Source organism: Platalea leucorodia, assembly GCF_965183815.1.
Source record: "Platalea leucorodia genome assembly, chromosome: 4".
Classification (NCBI taxonomy): domain Eukaryota; kingdom Metazoa; phylum Chordata; class Aves; order Pelecaniformes; family Threskiornithidae; genus Platalea; species Platalea leucorodia.
In genome coordinates this window covers 116,997,322-117,022,265 of record NC_138826.1, presented here as the reverse complement: position 1 = coordinate 117,022,265, position 24,944 = coordinate 116,997,322, and the positions used below count along the sequence as shown (strand labels likewise).

At 37.7% G+C, this 24,944-nt stretch overlaps 1 protein-coding gene across 5 annotated transcripts in view; it reads left to right on the top strand.

Moving 5' to 3' along the window:
- The window catches only part of CACNA2D1 (calcium voltage-gated channel auxiliary subunit alpha2delta 1), a gene marked incomplete at both ends in the record, with an annotated part of 429,826 nt that overhangs the window by 77,886 nt on the left and 326,996 nt on the right, over positions 1 to 24,944 (top strand). The gene's annotated exons all lie outside the window — the stretch shown is intronic.

Genomic DNA, 24,944 nt, shown 5'->3' with positions numbered 1-24,944 from the left:
ACTACATCAGTTGATATTTGGTCTCTTCGTCTTTTTAGTTACTCAGTCTTTCTTGATGGTAGCAACTAATTCTTCTCCTTCGACACGTGTAGCCATGTGTGAATCAGATTCATTTCCATACCTATTCTATTTCTGACTTGCTAATTTAATCTGTATTTCAATCATGTTTCATATCAGCAAAGTTAATCCTGAACTATTAGTGTGAAGACCATGCTGCATTGTAACCTCATGATTCTTTATGCTTTAAATAAGAAGTAGCTATTTCTTTAAAGTGCTTTTGCCAGCAGTCCTTTTCTCTTCTATCCTGTAAGTCTCCAGACCTGGGCAATTGCTTTTTATGATTCCCACGCACATTGCTTTGACTCGTGTAAGAGTTTCGAGTGCTTTTCAGAAGATACTGACCAAACATGCACGGGGGGATCCGGATGAGTTCATAAACATGCTGTTTATGGAGTAGAGCTATTAGAAATAGATTTAAAGGATGGAACAGCAGACTGGGATTCCCTGAGCAATTACATATCCATATAGACTTGCAGATGAGTTTGGACATGTCATTTAAAGTGAAAGAGAGAAGAAAGAGGGATTAATTCACCTGACTGTAGACATCTACTCAGCTGGTCGTCCTAAGCTCCTTTTTTGTTCAGTGGAATAAAACAGGCACTTCTCAGTCAGGATTGACCTGACATGTTCTGAATAAGACTTTAAAATGGGATGAACTACAGCCCAGAAGTACTTACTTCTCTCTTTCTCTATCAGAGGAGCCTCAGTGTATATGTCGATACTGTAGGTGCGTAAAGTTGCGGGAGATGAGTCCCACCCAAGCAGTCCTTTTATCAGTACAGTTTCATGCAGCTGAAGAATGAGTCCGAGAGTGAAACTTCTGCTGCACACTTTCCTGATGACTAGCCTTCTTGTGGGTGATGAGAGTTTGCTTAGTCTGGTGTCCGTGCATAGGTGCCACAGGAGGTACCCATTTTCCAGCTTTTTGTTCTTAGCAGGAGATCACTCTTCCAGTTCCCTTAGTTTCCCTAACACGCAACGTACATCAGTGTTGTCTGGGCCAAAGCTTCTCTGCTTCAGTGAAATGAGTGTAAAATAGATATGATTTTTTTGTTTGTTTTCCTGTTTTAACTCAGTGGGCATGTGTTTATGTAGCACTCTGTGGACTTTGTATTATTATTGAAAATATTATACGTCATTTGCAGACCTTTGTGAACACACCATTTTTTCCACCATTTTCACACCAACCCATATAAGTCTGATGTTTTTAAGTTATCACAGCCAAATCCTGTATTTTCTTGAGATTCAAGATTAATGTAGGGGTTTGTGTGTGTCTATGGTGGCTTGACCTTAAAACTTTAAGAAAATTAAATAAGTATCTCATGTTTACTTTAGAAAAGATTCCAGAACAGTTTTTCTGTGAATGTGGAAGAAGAAGGGTGCCTCCCTCATTTTAGGCAAGCCCATGGTCACTTTTTGAAAAGGGTAATACGATTCAGTTCCCTGACATAAAAAAAGATTAAATTAGGGGAAGGATGTTCCTTCAGTCCTGTTGCTCTTTTTTTTAAAAAAAAAAGAAGTCTTGTAGTCTTCAGAACTTCTCAGATAATTTTAAATTATCAAGTCAATGCATCTTGAAGGCAAATAAAAAGTCCTCCAGATGTATTAGTGGCTAAAGACTTATGACTTTAAAACCAGTTTTATTATTTTGGAGGATGTGACTCATGATGTCTTTAATGCTTGGGGTTGCCATTACTGCCAGTGCTGCAGTGAATGTACAATACTTATTATTTTTAGCTGCATGCCATCATTTCAGGATGCGTGTCAGCAAGACTTCTGCATGACATCTTTATCAATCTTGCCACTTCATGCAGAGTGAAGTTCGTCCCCAAACAGGTGAAAATAACTGAGCTCCCCACACACATTTCACACAACTGAATTTGATTTGCCATCCTTTAAATACTGATCAATGATGCTTCTCTTCAGTGTTGGAACATCTCTAAATTTTTTTTTTTAACTACTTTTTTTTTTGTAATTGCCTGGGAATCACCAGCATTTACAAACATTAATTACATGATTACAACGCATATGTAGTATTCTTTTTGCAGCAAAGTGATTGAAATGACCTATTGAAACATTCCTCTACTCCAGTTCAAGACGGATGGAGCTATCTTACAGAGGTTGTCAGGTTTCAGTCTTGCCGAAACTTTCTGTGAACTTTGTGTACTTTTTGTGTCCTAATTATATATATATATATATATGTATATCTATATATAAAAATGCTAATTTTATATATATAAAAATACATATATATTTATTTGGTAACCTACTGTGCTTTTTTTTAGGCAAGTGGTATTTAATTTCTCTCTATATGTCCTAGTTTGGTTTTTTATTTCTTTTTTAAAAATTATTTAAAAAAAAATCTACATACATTTTAAAAATAAAAATCTATCAAAACCACTTTCTTCAGAAGAGCTTTCTAGAGGTCGTTGGTCATAGATGGTTCCTGAGAAAACTTACTTTTCCTTTTGTATCAAATGCCGGACACAGCCAAAGCCAATGCATTCAAAAATGAGTATAACCTCTCAAATTAGTAAAACTGACTTAAGCTTTTAAATATTATTTTTATTATTACTAAGTTGATTAAACTTTTTAATATTATTTTCATTGTTTGATTTAGCTTCTGATTCCTGATTCAGACATTTTTCTCAGCCATTATCAAAAAGTTAGCTGTTCTGGGGAATTCTCTTGTTTCTCTAAAAAATGCATTTCTGATGTATATTCATGTACCCAGGGGCTTAGTCTGACTTAAAAAAAGAAAAGAGGAAGAGGCCTAAATAGCATTACTTACAGGGAAAAATACCCTTTTATTAATATCAGTCCTAATCAGATCTCTTTGCTGACTCATATTCTACATGGTTGTTAATTTTGGATCACTTCATGTTGGTTTCTCTCGTTCTATCACCTGACCTTAAGAGCTCCTAATGGCTCAGATATTTACACTGGCTTTTCTATTTGTAGTTATCCCAGATTTATATCAGAGCTTTCAATGACTTCTGATATTAAACCTTCCTCTAGATTATTTATATACACAGGAGACACTCACTTCTTATCTCCTGCATCTGAACTATTTCTTTCTACTAAGAGAATTTCTTCACCTTCCCTATGTATTTCTCTTTCTTCTTTTTTCAAGGACTATATGCTGGCATTTTGTAAACTCAGTGCTTTGCAAATGGCTATGTATGTAGCGAAACCGAATTATTTACCTGAAATTTAAGTCTTCTTATATCTGCTGGGTCACATTTTCTCTGAAATCAGGAGTGGAGTTGAATGGGACTGTTATTAGTGACTGCACACAAGGTTTTACCATTGGGGCTAATATGACTCAAAGTGTTAATTTAGACCTGAATCCTGAAAAGCGTATGATGCAAGAGGATCATACATCCTCCAGTGATGCCAGGAGGAAGGTGCCAGTGAATGACATCAACAGTGTCATTGTTCAGGGACTAGCATACCCCAGGGATGCCATGATTTTCTCTAGGCGTGCTACACAAACAATCTTTGGGCAAGGTTATAATAAGCAAATATTAGTGATGACTTTTCTTATGATAAGCTGGCTTCCCTTGAGCTGCAAGAGCACCTTTAAATGAGAAGTAACTCTTGCATTCCAAATTATTTGTGTTTTTTCATGCAACTTTGTGCTAGAAAACTCTCTAGCTATGACTTAAGGGTAAAATTCCTTAGTGGTTCTGTGCATTTGTGGTGGGTTGACCTTGGCTGGACACCAGGTGTCACCAAGACGCTCTATCACTCCCCTCCTCAGCAGGACGGGGTGGGGGAGAAAATAAGATGGAAAAAAAAAACCCTCGTGGGTCAAGATAGAGGCAGTTTAATAAAAGCAAAATCAAAGACCGCACGTGGAAGCAAAAGGAAAACAAAAGATTTATTCTCTACGTCCCATCAGCAGGCAATGTCCAGCTGCTTCCCGGGAAGCAAGGCTTCAGTATGTGTAGTGATTGCTCTGGAAGACAAACGTCGTAAATAACAAATGGCCCCCACTTCCTTCACCTTTCTCTTAGCTTTTATTGCTGAGCAGATGTCATATGGTATGGAATATCCCTTTGGTCAGTTTGGGTCAGCGGTCCTGGCTATGTCCCCTACCAAGATCTTGCCCACCCCCAGCCTACTGGTGAAGGGGGAATGTTGGAGAGACAGCCTTGATGCTGTGGGAGCACTGCTCAGCAGTAGCTGAAACACTAGTGTGTTACCAGCACCTTTCTAGCTCCCAATACAAAGCACAGCACTATGAGGGCTGCTATGGGGAAAATTAACTCCATCTCAGCCAGGCTCAATACAGCATTACACACAAAAGGCTTAAGTAACATGGAAAAGCTTTGTGATTTCATTTCTGGTTTATATGAGAAAAGATTATAATGAAAACCTGGACAAAGATGACTCGTCCCACTGTAAGGAAAGAAAGTCTGGGTTTATTTTTTAATGTGTATGAATTTATGCTTGGAAGAAGCTTAAGAATGGTGGTTGAAATAGGTACCTAGCTGGGGAAGGAGAAAAGGGAAAGTCCCGATCTGAACTCAGAGGGCTTTCCTAGATCGCTATTGCTAGAAAACGTTAGCTGTAGAAGAAAAAGTTAGGATGAAAAGAAAATGGAGAATTTTTTAGCGTAGTGGAGGAAGAGAGTGGTATGAGTAGTAAGGAGGGAGACAGGCAACAACCTTATAGTCAAAGATGTCAAAGACTGTCTTGCAGTAGAGCCTGTTGTTCAAATAGTGAACATTTCTTTTTTGGTTTACTGTTGTTTACTATTCCATATTTGCCTGGCCTAACCCTACCGAACACACACTATTTCAATATTATGGCATTTCCATATGCATATGGTATCCATATGGTCCTGCAAGGAGCAGGGAGTTGGACTCGATGATCCTTATGGGTCCCTTCCAACTTGAGATATTCTATGATTCTATGGTATTATGGGCAAGTTAATATTCTGTCCCTATGATGTATCTTGCTAAAAGGTGGTATGCAGACTAGCTGTGCTACCATTGCAACCTGCATTGCCAGGTGTGCAATGGAAGACGGGTGAAGGTTTCACTGAAAATGTATTCTGCAGTAACTATGGGTGAAACTCGCAAAGGTTCTTGGACATTTTTCAGGTACCCAACCTTTCCAAGGATACCAACAAATAGTATGCCTAGCCCATTAGGCAGCCTGACACCTAAATTGTTCATTTTCACTGGAGTTATCCTCTGTTTTAAAGTTCCTGCCCCATTCATCAGTGCAATAGCTTTCTGGAGCTATGGAGATCATGCTAAAGATCATAATCTTTCAGTTCAGATGGAAACTAAATAATTTAAACAAAAACTTTTCTATATACAAGAAAGCGGGGATACTTGTATTTGGAAGACACTAATATTTATTTGATGAGTATCATTAGAAACACTAAATAGAGTACCTGACATTGTAATATATTTATAAAAAATGGTTTGAGGAGCTAAAGATATTTTGTCACTGACTATATAAAAATAAACCCTTTTAAACTCATTAATATATGAGATGGACTCATTATATATGTTTTATTACTCATGTAAAATACTGCAGTAAGCTTAAGATTTGCAAAGATCCTAATTTTTGTTGTCACGCTTTAAAATTTAAAATGGTAAATTGTAGTTTTTAGAAAGGTATATTTTAATAACTCAGTGCTTTGCAAATGGCTGTTCTGGGGTTTTATTTTCTGTTTATGCATTGAGTTGTGAGGGAAATGAAGTATGACTTATCTTAAAGTAATATTTAATCCAGTGCTGCACACTAAATCTAAGGTGCAGCTTCACTCTTGTGCAGTGTGAAGTCATTAGTTGTGCAGCCCTTCACCTTCCCCTGCCCATCTGAGCAGCCCATTACTCATTAGGTATCGCAAAGCATCCTTAATCTTCTGTGGCAGGAAAATCTGCAGTTTTACCCACTTGCTCATTTTTACTGTTATATTTCAACTGAAGAGAGTAAGCAAGTTTGGATCTCAGATAACAGAAAATTAAAGTTAAGAGAGAAAATGATGAATAAAGAACAGCTACTAACAGTCTTTGCAAGCACAGCCTGCAGAAAATTTTGTAAACAGGATCAAAATGTCCTATTTCTTGCTTAGATAAGGTCCCTTTCTGTATTCCCAAATTATTTAACTGTTGGCCACTTGTTTGTGTAGTACTTTGAGATGAATCCTACTTGTCCTCCTATCCAAAATCAAGATGTATTCATATTCCCCTGCAAATCTTCTTTTCCACAGCGAAATACCTCTTTCTTGAAAGCCTCAGTTTCTGTACCTTATTGTCGTCACTATGATGTACACTCAGAGTGCATTTATTAATAAACTTTTCTTTCCTTACTGCCCATATTCTAAAGCAACAGCATAACCATTTGTGTAAACAAGCACTCAAGTTCCACTAAGATACATTTCACTGGAGAATGAGAGACATTCGTATTTTCACTGCCAAATTCCTGCTTAATGTTGCTTTGTTTTACTGTGGGGTTATTTGTTTTTAAATATTAAGCTCTTACATTAATGTCATTCAAGGGAAGGTACAAGTCAATACCCTTGGCTTCTGGGCTGCATGCAGACAAAGAAGAGTTACATGCAGATTTGCACCTTACTATCTAGATTTCTTCAGACATCTCAACCAGAGACACCGTATCTTCATTCTAGCCTTTATGCCTTGGTTTCTTCTGAAAACTGAGGAAACTGAGTTTCCATGGAAACTGAGGCACAGATTGTGTGCTAGGAGACAGGTTCCCTCTACGTGCTGTTGGGAAATGTCCAAGGTGCACAACTGTGTCTGTGAATGAGGAGCTCAGAATGTTTATCTGCTAGTTTAGATGCAATTTCAACACAGCTGTGCAAGTGTGTCCAGATCCCTTAGTATTGCCCTGCCCGCCTGAAATAAGGCTTCAGTGTCTCACAATACAACTGGGAAGCTTAAATAAACATGTGTTATAACATATTTTGAGATTCCTGGGCAGAGATGCTGTGCACTTTAAATAGGGTTGGGAATTTTTCTGTAGCCTGAAAGACCGATAAAATGAAAATAAATTTTGTAGGTGTGCTTGATACTACTGGGTTTTGGAAGGGATCCAAAACTCTAGCCTGAGTTTTAATTAGATGCCTAAAACCCACCTAACACCCTTGAAAACACTCTGGGACACCTACTTTCTGGTCTCCTAATCTTACGTTGCCTATACTAACAAGATATCTTTCCATTCTTTATAATACTCTATAGATAAACTGCAGTTGTCCACTCGTTTAGCTGAACCTGCACTGGGCAGCATCTCTCGTTTTGAGCTCTGCTGCAACTCAGCTACTGGTCTCGTAAGCTCCACCAGAAATTCCAAAGCAGCCTAAATAGTCACACCTAATAGTGGAGTCCACCACTTCTGCATGGTAATCTAAATATTAGAGCTAATCACTCCGTGAGGGCTTGAGCTATGTCTCTGAAATGAAAGTATCTGTGTATACATATGGATACATACCTTGATCTAGATATGTGCGTTGAAATTCCATCTAAACTTTATTCCAATGTGCATACTGCACGTAAGTATTTTTCCAGTTATCTTCTAATCTAAAATATAAATAGACAAAATGTCTGACCAGGGAGAAGGATCTGCAACTCAGTTCTTTTCCTTCCTGTTTAAGTCCTCTGATCACAAGGCTAAGGTCCTCCGATCCATAGTATAATCTGTGCAAAAATAACTTTTTGATGCTAACAATTGCCCTCTGCCTTCATTATCATCCCTTCAAATATGTGAAATCCATTTATTCTTGGTCTCAGGCTGTGAGGGCGAGTCCTTGCCCTTTAACCTGAAAATTAGGTTATTCTCCAGAGGTGTAGTTTGGATCCTCCTAAAGTTGAGGGCAATCTGTGATTCTGACTTCCCTCATTATTTTGCAAATGATGACATGGTAAACATCATTGTGATTTTCTCATGAGAAGATACTGATGAACTAGGTCTTGAGTTGATGGAAGCACCTGATGCTTCCTGTTAGTTCCTTATGCACGGGTATGATATCCCATAGAATCAATAGAGAAAGGGAGAGGTTTCAGTTTTAGTGTTGAGTTGTGGTAGCATTAGAAGGTTCATCAAGATAAAATATCTTTCTCTTCCTCTCTTTCGTAGCTGATTTTAAGAACATAAGCTTTATTGAGAACTGATTTCAAAACTGATTTCAGTACAAAAGGAAGCATCACTCATGTCTTGATAAATTTGCTGCTATTTTCTCTTATCTTCTATTTTTTTATTTTCAGGTATTTCTACCCCTTTGACTCACCCAGTTACAGGCAGTGTTAGACAATTGTGTTGGAAAGGGCTCAAATTGGAGAAGTTCAGAGAAGGAAAATAGCTTGAACTGTGGTTAGTCTCCCAGCAAGCAACGTTTTCCCACATTTTATTAGTATTTTTTTTTGTTAGTGGTTATATGAGAAGCTGGCCATCATAAGGAAGCTGACAATGGGCTGTGTGTGCTGGGTTGTTTACCAAGATAATTTCAGGTCTGGCTTCTAAGAAGAGGAAACCTACATGGATGGAAAAGACCAAATTAACTAGAGAAAATTACTGGTCAAACAGATGAACGAAGTTTTGTCTGTGCATGTTTTTGTGCAGTGTACCCAGGTTTTGTGTTATATTCACTCTAACATGTTCATTTTCCCCTTGGAATTGTTAGGCTGTGGCTGTTTCTTCTCTTTAATATTTCAAAATTTTTTATTGTTTTATTTTAACTTTGCATTTCAAGCTGGAGGTGGCTCTTGGGCTATAGGAAAAGATATTTAGCAAAAAGATTACAGAAAGTGTGTACCAGCATCACAAACCAAATGGTTTTAATTGTGCCAATATCCTACCAGGAAAATACTGATGTTCTGGAAAAATACAAATAAAATAAACTTTTCTCTGTATAAGGACTGTAAGATCATGCATACCATATGTTTTTACATGGCAGTATGTCGTGGTTCTTTAAGTCTTTTCCATTACGTATTTAGTAGAATTTTACAGAGTTAGGACTCTAGGTCTATTTATATGTTCTACTTTTTATATCTCCATCAATTCTCTACATACTGAGTAATTCATCGAGGTGGAAAATTTCTAAATTTTATTTCTGGATGCTTCCTGCAAGTATTCAGAATAGACATTGTCATCTCCTTTTTGCAGCATTAGATTTAAATTTCAGTCCATAACTTAGAGCTGGTCCAAACAGCAGAAATAGCTACTTCAGATATGTCAGGAACTTTGTAGGTGAGTTTAAGACTAATACTGCACTTTTAAAACTGGCTTCGCTGAAAAATTTCCACACTAGGAAAAAGGTTTTGCATATGCTTTTTTAGACTATAATACTCAGTCCACTAGCTGGTATGAACTTTGCTTAAATCTCCAGACGTAAATGTTGCCTATTTTGAAAGTCAGTTGTAGTTGCTGAAGCAAACGTGTTTTGGAATGACAGCTAGCGAGAAGTGACACTTATGAAGTCAAACATTTGTCAACTTGTCCACATGTCAGATGTTTGAATTTGTTTTTACTTGTCTTGCCTTGAGTCTTATTTTATTAACCGAAATCCAGGTTGTATAGATGCAACGTTATGCCTCGGAGGATAGATTCACATAACTCACATACCTTGCAAGGCATCATAAAAGTCTGGAAAAATAAATCAGAGGGCTTGCAATGAAAGTTCTTGCAAATATCTCCTGTTTCCATGTTTTTTCTTTCCACTTGATTTGCCCTCTGTAGATCTTGTATTCTTGTTGGCAGATAAAGAGGGGGTCGTCCCTCCCACTTCCCATATCCTCAGAGATAGCCATGAGTCATCATTTTGATTTTTGTGGACCTGAACTGTATATAGTGCTGAAACGGCAGCTAGTACGCTAGCTTAGAGAGACACCTGCTGAATCTCTGTCCTGCTAGCACAGTGTATTGCAGTTAGAGCTTATAAGTGTGACTGAGATGATGAAAGCTAAAAAGAGCTTGTGGCAAATACTATTATTGGATGATCAGCTTCACAATTGTAACTTTTCTTTCCCCTTCCACAGTAGATTGTCACTGATAGCATAGCTTCCTTGTTGCTTTCACATTTGGTATGGAGAAAAATCAGAAGCACTGATAGCTGTAGCAGTTCCGTCCCATTCAGTCCCCTTTATATATTCATTTGAGCAAATTCCCTTACAAAATAAATGGCTGTGGCTAATTTTCTAGAGGTTGTGTTGTTGTTGTTTTTTAAACTCCCTGTGGGGCATTCTTCGTGTGTTTGTTACAAGCAGGTTTCTTTGTCTAGGTTTATAGATACTGAAATTTTATTTGTGAAAGATACTCTGCAGGTGCATAGCCTCATTAAAGTGAACATTACCCTAAGCTGGGGGGTTGATGTAGCAGCTGTGAAAGGTGGAATCTTGCTCCAAATAACTCTTTTGGTTTCCTTTGGTTATAAAGTTACGTTTTCAGCTTCAGAAGCTCAGATTTAAAACGAAAACAATGCAACCCAAACGTCTGTTGTTGCTTTTCTTGGATTTGTCCCAGTTTCTGTCTCCAGGGCTTTGCTACCCTTCTTCGCTGAGGCTTACCCTCAGGCAGCTTCTTCTCCTGCAGATATTTTTGTTTTCCTTATATGTGCTTCTGCCTGATAGGCGAAGAGAACTATTTTCTTGCTTATTTCTTGGTCTGATGACTTCCATTCAGATCGTCTGCCCAAGAAACAAGAAACACATTGATGCATTTATTGGTGTAAGACTCTTTTCCGCTGTGGCTAGTTGGAGATTTTATAGAAGAATGATTTTCCATGGTAAAACATATATTTTTCAAAATTACAGTATTTCATGCTAGTAGTTTAATTTGCTCTAATTTGTCTGGTTTAATGGAAGGTTGCCTATCTAAACAGACTGAAAAAAATATAGGAGTTCTTGAGCATTGCAAGTGTTGGCTTCCATACCCTAATGCTGTTTAGCCAACCCTCCCAAGACTCCTAATCTTTCCTTCAGTCACTAAGTTTACTTTTTCAACCACAACAAAATTGAATTTTAAAATTTTAAAATCCTCTGTGAAATGAAAACTGCACTTATTTGCTGAAAGCTCTATTAAACATTACTGAGAAGAAGCAAATGTAAGAAGTGGTGTTTTCAGTGGTCCAAACTTGCAGACCCAAGTTATACATAAACTGTTGTACAGTAGTTGTGTATTGTACACAACTCTCTGAGCGTAGATTCCGCCTTTGTGAGGCTTTTTTATCCCAGGTCTTGGATAATTTGGGACTCTTTCCTGCATCTTCTCTTGTCTTTCAGTATCTTTTCTTTAAGAGCATTGATACCTGACTGTATGCATGATTCCAGTATTTATTTCAGTGGAATGCATTGCGCTCTTTGCTTCTGTTTTTCTGCATTCCCCATATTAAAAGTTCAAATTAGGCTGTGTTACCACAGCATAACAGTCATGTAGAATTATTCACCCACTTCACCTCTCAGGGTACCTGTGTCCAAGACACAGTCACGGTTTTCTAAATATGCTACGAAATCTGTGAATTTCTGGTTGTATTTCTAATGATACATTCTACAGTATAAAAATGCATTGTCTTTAAATGAGAACATTTTAGCCTGTGTGTTCTAGACTACTTTGTATAATAGCTGTACAGCAAATAATAAGGAGGGTTTCTACAAAGTAGGTCTTCATACCATAGTCCAGCTGACATGTAGCGTTCCCACAGGTTTCCTTAACCAATGATGGCTCTAGGAAATGTTACCTCCTATACTTCTAACAGCCTGAAAAGTCAATGTGGTGACAAAGACAACTACTTTTTTTAGTAGACAGAATGCATTAGTAATATAAACACTTCTAAAAAATGACAAGAGGACATTTGTTTTATTTCCATCTTAATAAAAAAAAATTGTTATGTGACAACTCTTTTGAATTACAACATTTTCTGTAAGAATTTTAGAGAGTTTTAATAAGTTGTCAAAACATTTGAATTGTAATTCAGTTCAATTTGCATTTCAGAGGGCAGAATTAAAGCACAAATGTAGGTGAAAGCTAGAGTATTTAAAACGGAACCCTTCCTAATGGTTATGTACAAAATTGTCAAGGACTTTTGGGTCTCCAGGCTTACCATTTCACTGTACTGTGCTGATGGCAATGTTCACTTTGATAATCAAAGCATAATGTTGGAAACTGATCTTTTGGGGCAAGGCAGAGATTTTATCAGGGAACAGCAGAAAGAAGTATCTGACATGCCCTCTGTTTTTCTGTGCCTTTGTAACATATTCATCTTCCTTGTTGCTCATTTTCCTCCCTTCCCTGCTAGTAGGTGTGTGGAAGGGAGAAATTACAGATTTATCAAGGCTCTGTTCTGCATTGAATGGGGATGATGATATTTTGTACTGTTTAAGTATATGAGAGAACTAACAAAATCTATTCATTAAAGTAGAGCCATTGTGGTTTCCTGCTAGCTGAAGCTGCAAGTTACATTTATCACCAGTTTCAAGGTCCACAAAGATTTTTTTTTTCCTCCAGCAAAATACTAAGACCTCATTTTTTTGGTGGGAGTGATAACTGAAGCCAAGGGGTAGTCTATGGGATAAGAGTATAGGAAATGCCCTGCTGGGTTGAGGTAGCCTGTGTAGTCAGTATTCTGTCCTGATGTTGGCATGGGGTGATGCTGGGTAAGGAAAATATACAAGCCTTGCCAGTATCCGTGGTCCATTATGCATGTAGTCCCTCTGTGTTCACAGTTTTTGTATTAGAAATTTCAAAGAGGACATCTCTGCCTGTTCCCTTCAGTATCTATTAGTGAACTTACTTACCCATAAATTTGCCTAGCCTCTAACCTTGCCTGTACTATCTGCCTCCATGCCATTCTGTCTGTAGTAAATGGTTCCAAGACCTCACTATTTATGAGTAAAAAAATATTTTCTCCTATCTGTTCTAAATCGATCTCTGGCTACTTGCAGGGAGTGCTTCCTGGTCCAGTATTACCATACTTGGTACATCACAGTTTTGGCATTTGGTATGTAACTTCAGCTGTATCTGCTGTTAGCCGCCTTTTCTACCAAAAAGAGTCCTAGCTCTTCTAGTCTCTCCTTGGCATGCTAACTTACAGAGAATGCATAACTGCTTTATAGCAGCTACTTCCATCCCATTAATCATTTTATATAAGTATTTGGAAGAGGAGAGGCTTAGGTACAGTACAGGAGGTTCTACCATGTCTTAGGTGCCTGCATCCTGCTCCAGGTCCTCTTCTAGAACATGACTAGTGGTAGAATGGAATGGAATGGAATGGAATGGAATGGAATGGAATGGAATGGAATAGGGCACTCATCTTTCAGCACATGATTTCCCTCATTTCTTTTCTGACTTCAGACATGATTCTTTGGCAGGCCTAAGATCAGAAGGTCATGACAAAATGCTCAGATGCTGCAACTACATGTGTAGTGGTAGGTGTTCAGACAAGCATTTCTCAACAAGAAAAATTCACAGTAAATCACTACCAGCCGGACAAAATATTTTAAATAAAAAATAAAATAAATTCATATCTAAATAAATGTTATCCAAATCTGAAATGTTTTAATTATTTTTGTGTATTTATTACTTTAGAAGATAAATATAGTTAAATCTTTTTTTTCCCCTAATGAGAAATTGAAATACTTCGCTATTTGTTTTCTCCAGATGTTTTTCCACCTTTTTCTTGGTCGAATTTTTAGTAAGATTGAGCTGAATGCAATAATTGTTACTGTGGAGCCAGAGTAAGATTAAATTTTAAAATGCCAGTTTTGACTGATGAAATATGTACCTGCATCAGACTAACTTTCAGCTTCAGTAGAACTGTTGCTGCAATAAGGACTTACTGAATTGCAGAATGGGCAACAGAATCTGATTTTAAACCCATTTCAGAGTCCTGTTCTTTGCAAAAGTAAAAGATAAAATCCCACGTTCGGGTTGGTTGCTCGTCATGTAATTTGATAAATTAACATTCAACAATGAGTAGTTGAACAGTCTTTTCTTTCAGTCTTCCTAATTTTTTTTTCCCTTTCTGTAAAGGACTTTCTTTTGAGAATGTTATGGTAGCTCTCTACAGCATGGCCATAATGCTTATTATATAGCTGCAGTATCCTTAAATGCACTGTAGGACGGGATAACAGTATGGGTTCAGTAGTGTAACAAATTGTTTTCTGGAGTATTTGAGTTTTTTCTCAAGCATTTTGGTAGCACGCTTTGTGCCAGTATTTCAGGCGTGCAGCTAATTGGGACCCTCGGGAAAGAAGGCAGGTAAATCTGGGGCTCTTCCAAGGAAGCTTTAAAGGAATCAGATCAGCAGGGCTTGAATCCTTGGAAACAGCTTGCTGCAGAGCTAGTTAAGAAGAAATACTGAATTTTTGTCTTCATGAAAGTATGAAGCAGATTCAGGTAGCGTGTTCACCTGGCATCTTTCTTTCCTAGGTTTTTCTCCCTTACGAGTTTAAGGTGTCCATCTGCCACCTTTGTCACACCTTTCGGGCTTTCTAGTGGAATTTCCACGTTAAAACTTTCCTTAAGAGAGCTCCTGTCAGCTTTCCTTGCAACACTGACTTTCGATGTATTTGTCAGTACAAAAGGCAAAATTCCCCAGGAACCCAGCAATTTCCTTGCACCATAAGTCCTGTGGAAAAGCTCCGAAAGCAGGATATGCTGAAGGAAAGCAGTGTAATAAACTGTTTTGTGCTATTTCCTGAAGGTCTAAATGGCAATTTCTAACTTTCTGTGATCCAGCTGTAAATTTGCTGATAAACAAATGTAAGCGTCACCTGCAAAAAGCTTTATTGATCAGTAGAGGCTGAGGTACTTCACATGTTTTTTATGTTAATCCTTCTGTTGAATTAAAAGGGTCCCTTTGATGGGGAAGCTTCAAGAAACAAGGTGATGGCACATTTTATGATGTGTCACTGTGAGGAAGATACGGTTTGTTCAAAGTCCAAGGGCTGTCCAGGAACATTTTTCACTCCCTTTTATGCAGCTGCTTAGCAGATACAAATTGATACTCTTCAACTAGATTCCTAAAGGGCTCAGATTTACTGTATATTTGGATTTGATTTATGAACTCAGGTGGAGGTAGAAGTGGTCCCCAGTGGTCTCTCTACAAACATGTTTACACGTCTGTTCCTAGTGTTCAGAGGGAGGGAGACTCTCGCTGCACTTGCTCCAAAGACTGAAAAGTCTCCAAAGCGAGTCTGATTTTAACACACCTGACTGTCCTGGTGGAATCAGAAACATAGAGTCACCTAGGTCCAAAGTCCACCTTTGGCATATGGACATGAGACGAGCACAGCTGAAGGACAGATATATACGTGCTAAGCGCAGGTTGTCTTACATAGATGCAACTGAAATACTCTGTCTGGAGCATTGCCATTTGGGTCAATGTTGCAAGATGACACCTTAATTTCCTTGGGATGAGAGACTGAAATCTTCTATTTAGGATTGGTAGCTACAGAGACGTTGTGGGTTTTGTGGGTTTTTTTTGTTTGGTTGGTTGGTTGGTTTGGTTTTTTTGGTAAGTTTTTCGTTTTCAATATATTTGGAAAAAGATTCCATAACTCAAATGGCTGTCTAGGAAATTAGAGATCTGAGATCAAATTTATCTTCAGTCTAAGAAGGTTTATGTTTGTCTCCCACCCCCCAAAAGAGTGCTCTGATCACTTAATTATGAGCTAGACTGAACCAAAAAGCATATTCTTCCTTGTTTATTCCTTCATCCTACCAGTGCTGCACCACTGTGTGAGGAATGAAGGATTCATGGAACCAGGAGGGAGGATAACACAGGAGGGCTTGGATCTTAGTTTTTATAGCACTCGGCCAGATGAGAGTAAAATCTTTTCCTGTTGGTCTTTGTATAAATTTAAGCAGCATCACCATCTTCTTTACATTGCAAGACATCTCAAAAAAGTACGGCAGTTGGTCAGAATGTGTACTAGGTATGGCACCTCTGAATTAAGCACTGTAGATGCGTATTTGGAGCTGCTCTTGCAGTTCTGCTAATGCCCCGAAGTCAGACATACAGTTACCTAGGCAGTCCTCTGCTCAGATTCTCTGAACCTTTGATGCCAGCAAAGTTAGTAAATAAGATTTTTCCTAATTAGTGCTTTTTGGCTACATTCTTCTTAGTCTTGTTCTAGGCTCTTAATTTATATATTTTTAAAATATTATTTTATTCTTGCCCTTTATAAATTATGTCTTTGGTACCTTCCACACTGCATTTACAAAATTCAGCTAGTACTTTGCAAATACAGAACCGGTCAGTTTGTTCTTCCAAGTTGATGGACATGATCTTTGTCAAACAAAATCACCATCAGTAGAAGATGTAGAGCACCAGTTCCCAAGGGAAGGGAATGAATCCACAAGTATGTTTCAAAAGTTTGCATTGGATTGTGACTGCCAGAGAAATTAACTTTTATTTATTATTGATTTTCAAAATAGTTAAAAAGCATCAATTTTGAGTTGGAAGTGGTCTCACAGATAGAAATCATTTAGAAGCCACTGTTATAGGTGAGTACAGAATATAAGACATTCAGACAAAGTGTGCGATGTCTAGTTTAGCTATGAGAAAATACAGTTTTTGTATAACAGTTCTTTTATGGACTGTGCCTTCCATAAAAAAGCAGTTTGAATTCCTAGTGGGGTTTTGGGTGTTTTGGTTTGTTTGCTTTTTTTTGTTTATTTGTTTGGTTTGGTTTGTTCTTTTCTTTTTTTTTTTTTTTTTTTTCTTTTCCGGCCAGCATCAAATTCATTCCTTACAAGCTGAAAGAAATGCATTGTGTGAGTTTTTAGCACCTTGCCTATGTTTAGTTAACAATGACATCTTTAACCTTTTTAAAGTTTTTCACTTTTTAATAACAAGAGAAGTTCTGCCTGTCTTAAGGTTCAGTACACCCTGAGACAAAGATTGCTTTTTTTATAGAATTGTTTGGGGATTTAATGTATTTTCAATTCACTATTTCTTATTAAAACTTCAATCACCCACCACTTGATTGTAATTAAAACTGCCCCTAGGCAATAAATTTTGTTCTATGCAAATATGACAGGTATAATTATGGAAAATCTAATTGTTCATATATTGCTACTTTTCATGTAGTGTTAAAATAAGTGATGAAGCAATTAGATTTCTTCCCCTTTAAATACTAGAACAAAACAGAACAACAAAATTTGTACTTTTCCTTGAACCTAGGTCCATTAATGCACTCTCCTGACTCCGTGAATTCTGAAATTATCTCCAGACCAAAGATAGCAAGTTGTTGATTTGTGCCCTATTGAATCAGTACAGGGGAAAACGCTTCTGTGCAGTGGTGGCCTTACGAGGGCAGGCAGCATGAGGAGCGTGTAGGGAGCTGGGTTCCCGTCCTGGAGTAACGCGGTCAGTACACTGGTCAGTGGGTCATATGAAGATGGGACAATGGTGTTCCCCTCTAGATTCCTTACATCCAGCTCTGACATTGCTAAGGAAAAGTATGTATTTCTTTATATGTAGTTAACAAACCTGAACTTCATGGGCGGTTATGTTTCAAGAGTATTTCCTCAACTATTTCTGTGGTGTGACCTGTTACAGATCTCAGCAGGTTGCACCTTCATTATGAAGGGGATTTTTCCCCCCACCAAGGAGCTAGCAGGGAACACTTGCCAAAACCAAAAAGATCATGAAGGTGCTTTAGGTATTGCCCTCTTGTACAGAAAAACCTTACATAACCCTTCAGCTTCGGTTTTTGTTTGCACACTGGCTATGGCTGGGTTTCTTCTCCTTTGCTCTTTATGCTGTCTCCAAGTTGGTTTGTGTTACAGCAGCAGTGACTCACTAATGCTCAGTCCAGTGTAAAGTACTAAACAGACAGCCTCTGCTGCTAAATTCAGTGGCTATTCCCCAAGTGCCTTGTCTGAGTCAGAGCGCCGTGGAGCAATAATTTTGTTTTTGCTGGATGTGTTTGGGCGGATGGTGCAGGAGTGGGCGGCTGTAACGCTCTCGTTGCTGAGCAGGCAGTGAGCAATCCCCCTTGACGTTTGTTCTGTTTCTCTCTCTCTCTCTTTTTTTTTTTTTTTTTTTTTAAAGGGTTTACATGTATTCTGGATTTGTCAGGATGTATTTATGTTTAACCAGGTCTTTAAAAAAATTAATGTGAATGAACAGAAAATGCTAGAGGAGCATGTTTACCTGTTCCCAAGGTGCTAAAAGCAGGTTGAGTTGAAATCCTAGGGGTGAATATTTTCAGGTATATTTCAAAGAGAATCAGCCTTTAGCGACACAGACGATACTGATGTGTGTAAACCATGTCGTCCCACCAGGCACTTCCTCAGCATTTCCAAATCATGTTCTCTTCCACAGTATTAATGACATGCCAGGTCAGCAGAGGAGTCCATCCCTCCTGGCCCCCCAACTACCCTCTTTTTTCCTTTTTTCCCTCAACACCGGTATACATTGTAATGGCTATATGCCAGGAGAAGTAATAACTGAAGAGCATCTTAAGGACATTCCTTTCATGAGCAATGAGGGGAATGGAAATCAAAGGACTAGTCCATGGCATTTTGCAATTCTAGGAAGAGTTATTTAATCTCATGACACATTCAACTCCATGTAAAAAGATGGTAACATATCTAAATGTGGTCCTGTCTTCTTATGTGTACTAAAACGTTGAAAATACTATGTATAAATGTGTGTGTGTAGTCAAAGTACATTGTAGTAACTTCAAATTTAAGGCTATAATCTGAAAAAGTTTTCATTAAGAATATATTTCTGTTTTTTCTCCACAAGTAGAAATCCAGGTGGTGTAATTTTACCCTCAATTATCATTTTCTAAGCCTTCTGATTTTTCTGTATTGTTTCTCTGTACCCTGTGTTTTACAACCTCAACTCTTAATTTTTGATATGCATCTTATTTTTAGGTTATCATTTTCTAAAGCCAATGCTTGCTATAGCCAGTCTTTGCATTTACTAAGAATATGCTAAAGAGGTGACTATAGAGGATGAAAACAAGGAAAAATTAATGTTACAAAGTACAAACTGTAGTTTAGCATGACTGTAATCATGTGCCATTGTAGCTGGGAGAATGGACCATAGGTACTGTTATAAGGTGCTTTAACTTTTTGATTTCATGGTTTTAACCTTTTAATGAAGCATGTTATGCTTTTAACTGTTCTAGTATTTCATAAAAGGGCTTTCTGTATATGCAATAGATTCACATAAGATACATATTTGCATAGATGATCATTGCTGTATTGTAGGCAAAGCTTATGGCTGCAGGCTATGTTCCTGATTTTGTGCAGAATTAAGCATGGATTTAGTATTAAGCATGTAATAGTATTACTGACATTTTTTTCCTTGAATCAAAGGCTATAGTATGACTTGGAATTAAAAAAATGTAAAAATATTGTAATAGTGAATATAATAATAAACATCATGGAAACATTGAATAGAATTATATTCATGCGGTTCAAGGAACTGATACATCGTCTGGTTTATCCCAGGCTTAGAACTTCCACTAGTTTCTCACTGAAATATTATGTTAAATGGGCACAATATTTCTAACTGTGTATATCTGCCTGCAATTTGAGTATTTCCTGCTTAGGAGCACCTTGTGCGTATTTACCCTGTTTAGCTACAGTTACGAAATTTAGGTTAAGCTACTGCAAAGACCCTTCATGTAGGAGACTCCATTGGTCTTAGTGTTAAGGATTTGGTATTTTCCAGCTCAGTGATCTTGAAAGCAGGTGGGGATGTTTTGTATATAAATATTAGTGCTATTCAAAATTACCTTTCCTATTACTACAAAATTCCACTCTCAGGATAAGGGAAGGATGGGGGTATGACACGTCCTTGCTGCAGTCAGGCTTTCTGCAGTGATATTAAAGGAGTTTACATGGGATGGAACTAGTGCTTCTTTAGTCTTGTCAGATTATCTGGACCTAAACAGAGCTAGTGGTTCAGAATTGCATTTATATATGTATAAATAAATAAATAAATAAATAAATATATGTAACACATTCTTTAGAACAGGTTTGAGCTTTGGAGGCTTGCATAAGTTGCTATAAAAGGCTCACCAACTTTGTGCTTCTCTACTCTTAGCCACATCACAACACAATACTGTGCTTGGTTTTTTTTTTTTTTTTTCCTCAGTACTTAGTTATACTCTGGATAGTCTCATGAATTATTAATAAAATTCTTGGTTATGCTGTTTAAACGAAATACTTCTGTTAAGACGTCTTCATTGTGGTCTCAGCTGCAACTAACAGCTGCATCAACTATTGGCCATGGATTAGAATTTGTAGGAAGGACATGAAGTGGCAGAGGTGTGGGAATGAGATGTGCTTTTGCAGGATGCTTGACTACATGCTCTGATTTATTATTTAGCTGTGAGCTATGTTCAGTTCAGCAGGGGAGCTTTTCTTCCTGCAGTTCCATTGAGATCTCTGTGTGTCAAGTTACTTTTGTGCAGTGACTTGGACATTGTTCCTACTCACGTGCTACTACTGTATGCTTTCAACAGAATGTATGTTCACAGCTGCCTCAATGCCTACAAGAGACTATTTTACACTTGTTTCTACACTCTTTGTTACTCAGCGTGTTCACACAAACTTTATACTGCTAATTGCTTCTTTACTGACAAGCATTTGTCAGCTTGGAAACTACAGAATTCCATTCCATTATATAGAATTAAATCGATAATAAATAGCTGCATAATTAGAAGCTCTCTTACCATGTCAGAATAAATTCTCATATTTTCAAATTGCATCTAATGTCAGCAAAGGTTTCTTCTATCTTTTTGGTGTGTTTGAGTAAGGATCAGGCAAGCGAGTGGGGAAGGCGATAAATGTTGATGGAACCAAGTTTTCATTTGGTTCCTGTAAGCACGGTGTTTGCATGGAGCGATGTTTATATCAACATGCACTAGAGGGATTTCTGCATCTGCAAAAGTCTCCTGTGTTATGAATTAAAAATTTTAATAGTAATCTAGCTAACTTTGTAAGTCACTTCATGCAAGGGAAAATACCGCTGTCTAAAAAGGATAGACATAGAAATACGAAGTTTCAAAAGTATTGAAGTTAAACTTTTTTTAATCTGCAGTGAGAATCGTTGCAATATCTACTCTTTATAATAATGGAATAAAAGTCTAGGCTCTGATATTTTTCCAAGTGATTTTTTTAACTGCAGTTGTAATGGCCGTGATAAAAATGGAGCACTACAGTAAAAGCCACTGGGAAACATTTGTGATCAGCAAATAAATTCCATAGGCAAGGGCTTGGCAATTGCTTAGAAACTGTCTGTAGCTGCTTTCTCAGGCCCATGAGCAGTTTTGTGAGGAAATATTTCACAGCAGCCCACAGCATATTAAAGGTAGGGGACTCGGATAACTTGACAAAGACAGGAAGACTACAGATACTTCTCAAATTTTCACAGGTTTTCAGAAAGAAGACTGATATGCCAACTGTGTCAGTACTTGTGCTCCCGCTGAACCACTGCTATGTCATGGAGTCCAAGTGAACTGCGTGTCATGTATATATTGCCTCTGCAATACATTTTAGAGCTGCATGCAAGAAAGTATAAAGCCCTGACACAAGACATGCCAGTAACAGGTTCATTTTTATAACATTCCCCATAAGCTATCATTGAGGTCACTTTGTTTATACTATCTATTAAATGCTGAATACAAAATGAAAAAAACCATGGTGTATGATTCTTTTTGCTTAAATTAAGCTTTATCAAAGAAAGTTGTCTAGTCTAAGCTAGGAATGTAGGCTTCCTCTGTGCCTGCTGGAAAATAGGCACTGACAGAGTGGAGTGGAGGATTCATTTCACTCTCTTTCAGTCCCTTCAGTGCTAGTTCCTCTTCTGCAGTAGAGAAAAACATATGATCCTTCTAAATTTCTTTACAATTTAGCTCCTTCCTGCTCATCTACCGTGTGGATTTTTTTTTAATGCCAGCAGTGACCTGTAACCTTTTTGCACCACGTGCAAGCCCTTATTCTCTTTAAAAAGCTCAAGCTCTGATATGTTCAAGTATAAATACTAATTATTTCATGTATTTGACAGATTTTCCAAATTGACAAACATTTAAAAATGGAACAGATAGAAATAGCAGGCTTCTGTCTGACCTGCAAAACACAGTATTAGTTTTCATTAGTATCTCTATAGGTAGCGGGCATCATTTGTATCTGTATAACCTCCATAGGCTCAATAGGTTTTCCAGAATTTTATTTTCCCCTACCAATTGAGAATCGAAGCTGTAAAATCCTGTCTGTTGGATATCAATTCTGTCACTGGCAGAACCAAAGGAATCATTCTCTCATGTCCTTCCTTGTTGACTAATAAAGATGGTGCCAATTACAACGGATCAGGTTTTCATTTGTTCTTGGCTCAACTTGAATGTGCTACTTATGTGTCTGGCTCAAGGCACTTTTATGATGAGATCTTTGGACTTCGTGGAAGGCTTTTTGTATTTATTTATATGAAGTCAACCATTTGAGGTGAATTTAGGAGACTGAAAAAGGTAGCTCAAATCTGGTCATCTTCCCTGTAAGCTGCCAAAGTGTTGAAGAATGATGAAGCATGTGGAGGCTGATTTCATAGAACAGGGTTTTATTCTGAAATCCCCTATACATCGTTTTCAGGGAATCTTCATATAAGAGGGTTCACTTGCACAGGCTGAAGAGAAGGGCCAAAAGCCATTTACCAAGATGGAACAGTTAGATATGCAAAAAGTTACAGAATGGGATTTTTAAAGCACAGAAGAAAATTAGACCCCTAATGCCCTCATTTTCAGTTGGAGGATGGCATCCAAGCTCTTCTTACGCTTGTGTATATATCACCAAATGTTTATCTTCAGAATCACAAATCTTGGAAATCTGACCCAAGCTGCCTTCCAGTAAGCAGTTCTGGTCCCAAAGCATGGAGAGTTTATTCCCATATCAAAAATATTAATGATTCGCAGCAATTTGCAATTGCATGTTAATTAAGTGCATGGAGCCATTGGATGTATCGTAAGCCACTGATACTATCTGTGGCATGTGTTACTGTTTTAGAGGCAGGGTTAGCTCCTGCTGAGGATTTTGATTTTCAATCCCTCTCTGACATTGACTTGATTCACCGTGTGGGCAGTGCAGGGAAACATATTGAACAGACGTTCTGGTCTGAAAAGGCAACAGACAACCAGACAACAAAAATGCACACACAAACACAAGCAAGGAGCATTCAGCAGGGATTCAGCTATTTGAATTGGAAGGGATGAAAACATCCACAGGGCAACCACAACAACAACAACTATATCATATTTAAGGGAAAAAAAAAAAAAAGTAAATTCTGTCTGGATCTGCCTGCATGATAGGAACTTAGCTAATAGCAAATCAAGATCTTTAAATGTGCCACGGGCCATCTAGCTATGACAGAGATGAAGGAAATCGGAGAAGGCTGCACCGCCATAGACTAATTGATTTGCACGTCAGACCCTGGAGAGTTGCTCTTGAGGCCATGTTCTGGAAGCCAGAAATCCATGCTAATTGTGGGTGTCCTCAGATGACGGTGGTATTTTAGTGAAAAAGAAAAAAACAGTGTGTAAAGGACAGGCTTAATAAATAGCAAATGAGTTGTAAATTAGCTGACATTTGATGGTTTTGTCCTTCTCCCTGTTAGCCAGGCTGTGATGGCTATCTCCCTGTGCTTCCCTGCGAGCTGGAGGTGCTGTGCTGTGACACCTGTAGATTGGTCAGACTGCCCCAAATTAGCCTAAGGGACATCGTGTCATCCTTCTTGTTTGGAGGGAGGGGAGGCAGGATTGATCTCCATGTTCAAAACCAGAGCAAAGCAAGTATTTCTAGCTGATTTTTTTCCTGTTGTTTTCCTCTCTGTTTTTCTTTCTTTTTTTCTCCTCTGTTTTGGTTTTTTTTTGGTGGTGTTTTTTTCTCCTCTGGTGGCTCTGATAACACACAAATGGATATTCTCCAGCCTGAGGACTGTATTTCTGTCCTACACCATTTGTATTTGTTCAGATGGTTCAAAATAACTTTACAGAGTGGATATGGGGAAAAATGAAGTTAATATTGTCATTCGGATGTTTTTCTTTATTTTAGGGAATAGAGAGGAGAAATGTTATGTTTCCCTAAATGCAGACATATGTTATTTTATATATTGTTATATGTCTAATATGAGCTTATAATGTATTGTGGAGGAGGAACAATACTTTTCACTCCTGTGAAAATTACATCGAATGATTTCTGTGGTTTCTGAAAGCTCTTAATACCACAAGCTGCTAACTGATTAAAAAAAAAATCAAAGTTGTTATCACTACAACTATTTGTGTTTACTTTTCACAATCTTATATAAAAGTGAAAACCTTGAATGTTGCTTAATTGAAGCAAAGATCTGGGTTCTGGGAAAAAAACAGGCCTTTACAACAACACTAGAGACCTTCAGGTAATTTGTTTACCTTCTGTTCATGGGATTCAAGGAGCAGCATTATCATTAAAAGGATGAAATGCATTCAGATAATTGAAACAACAGTAAGATGCTAATTAAAGAAATTACAGAAAAATATCATGCTGTGTCCTTTTGTTCTACAGAGGAATTTAACCTGTAGTCTTTTTTACAAAAATAAAAATCACACGAGATTTATTTTCTTAACATTGGAGCTTAGTAAATAGAGAATCCCATGGCAGAATGACAGAACACCTGATCCTTACACAACAGTAGTTTTATATATCAATGTCAATTTAAATATAATTAAAATTTGTCTCAGGGGTCTACAAACTGCTGTAAAGGGAGAGAAGATACACAAAAGAGAAGCCAGAAACAAGGACTGAAAACAAAGAAGAAACTATAAAAGGAGATAAACAGCAGAGGTGGATTCGGGTAGAAGCAACAGTTAATTGGTGTGCAAGGAGTGCAAGATGAGACTTGCAATAGACAAGATCAA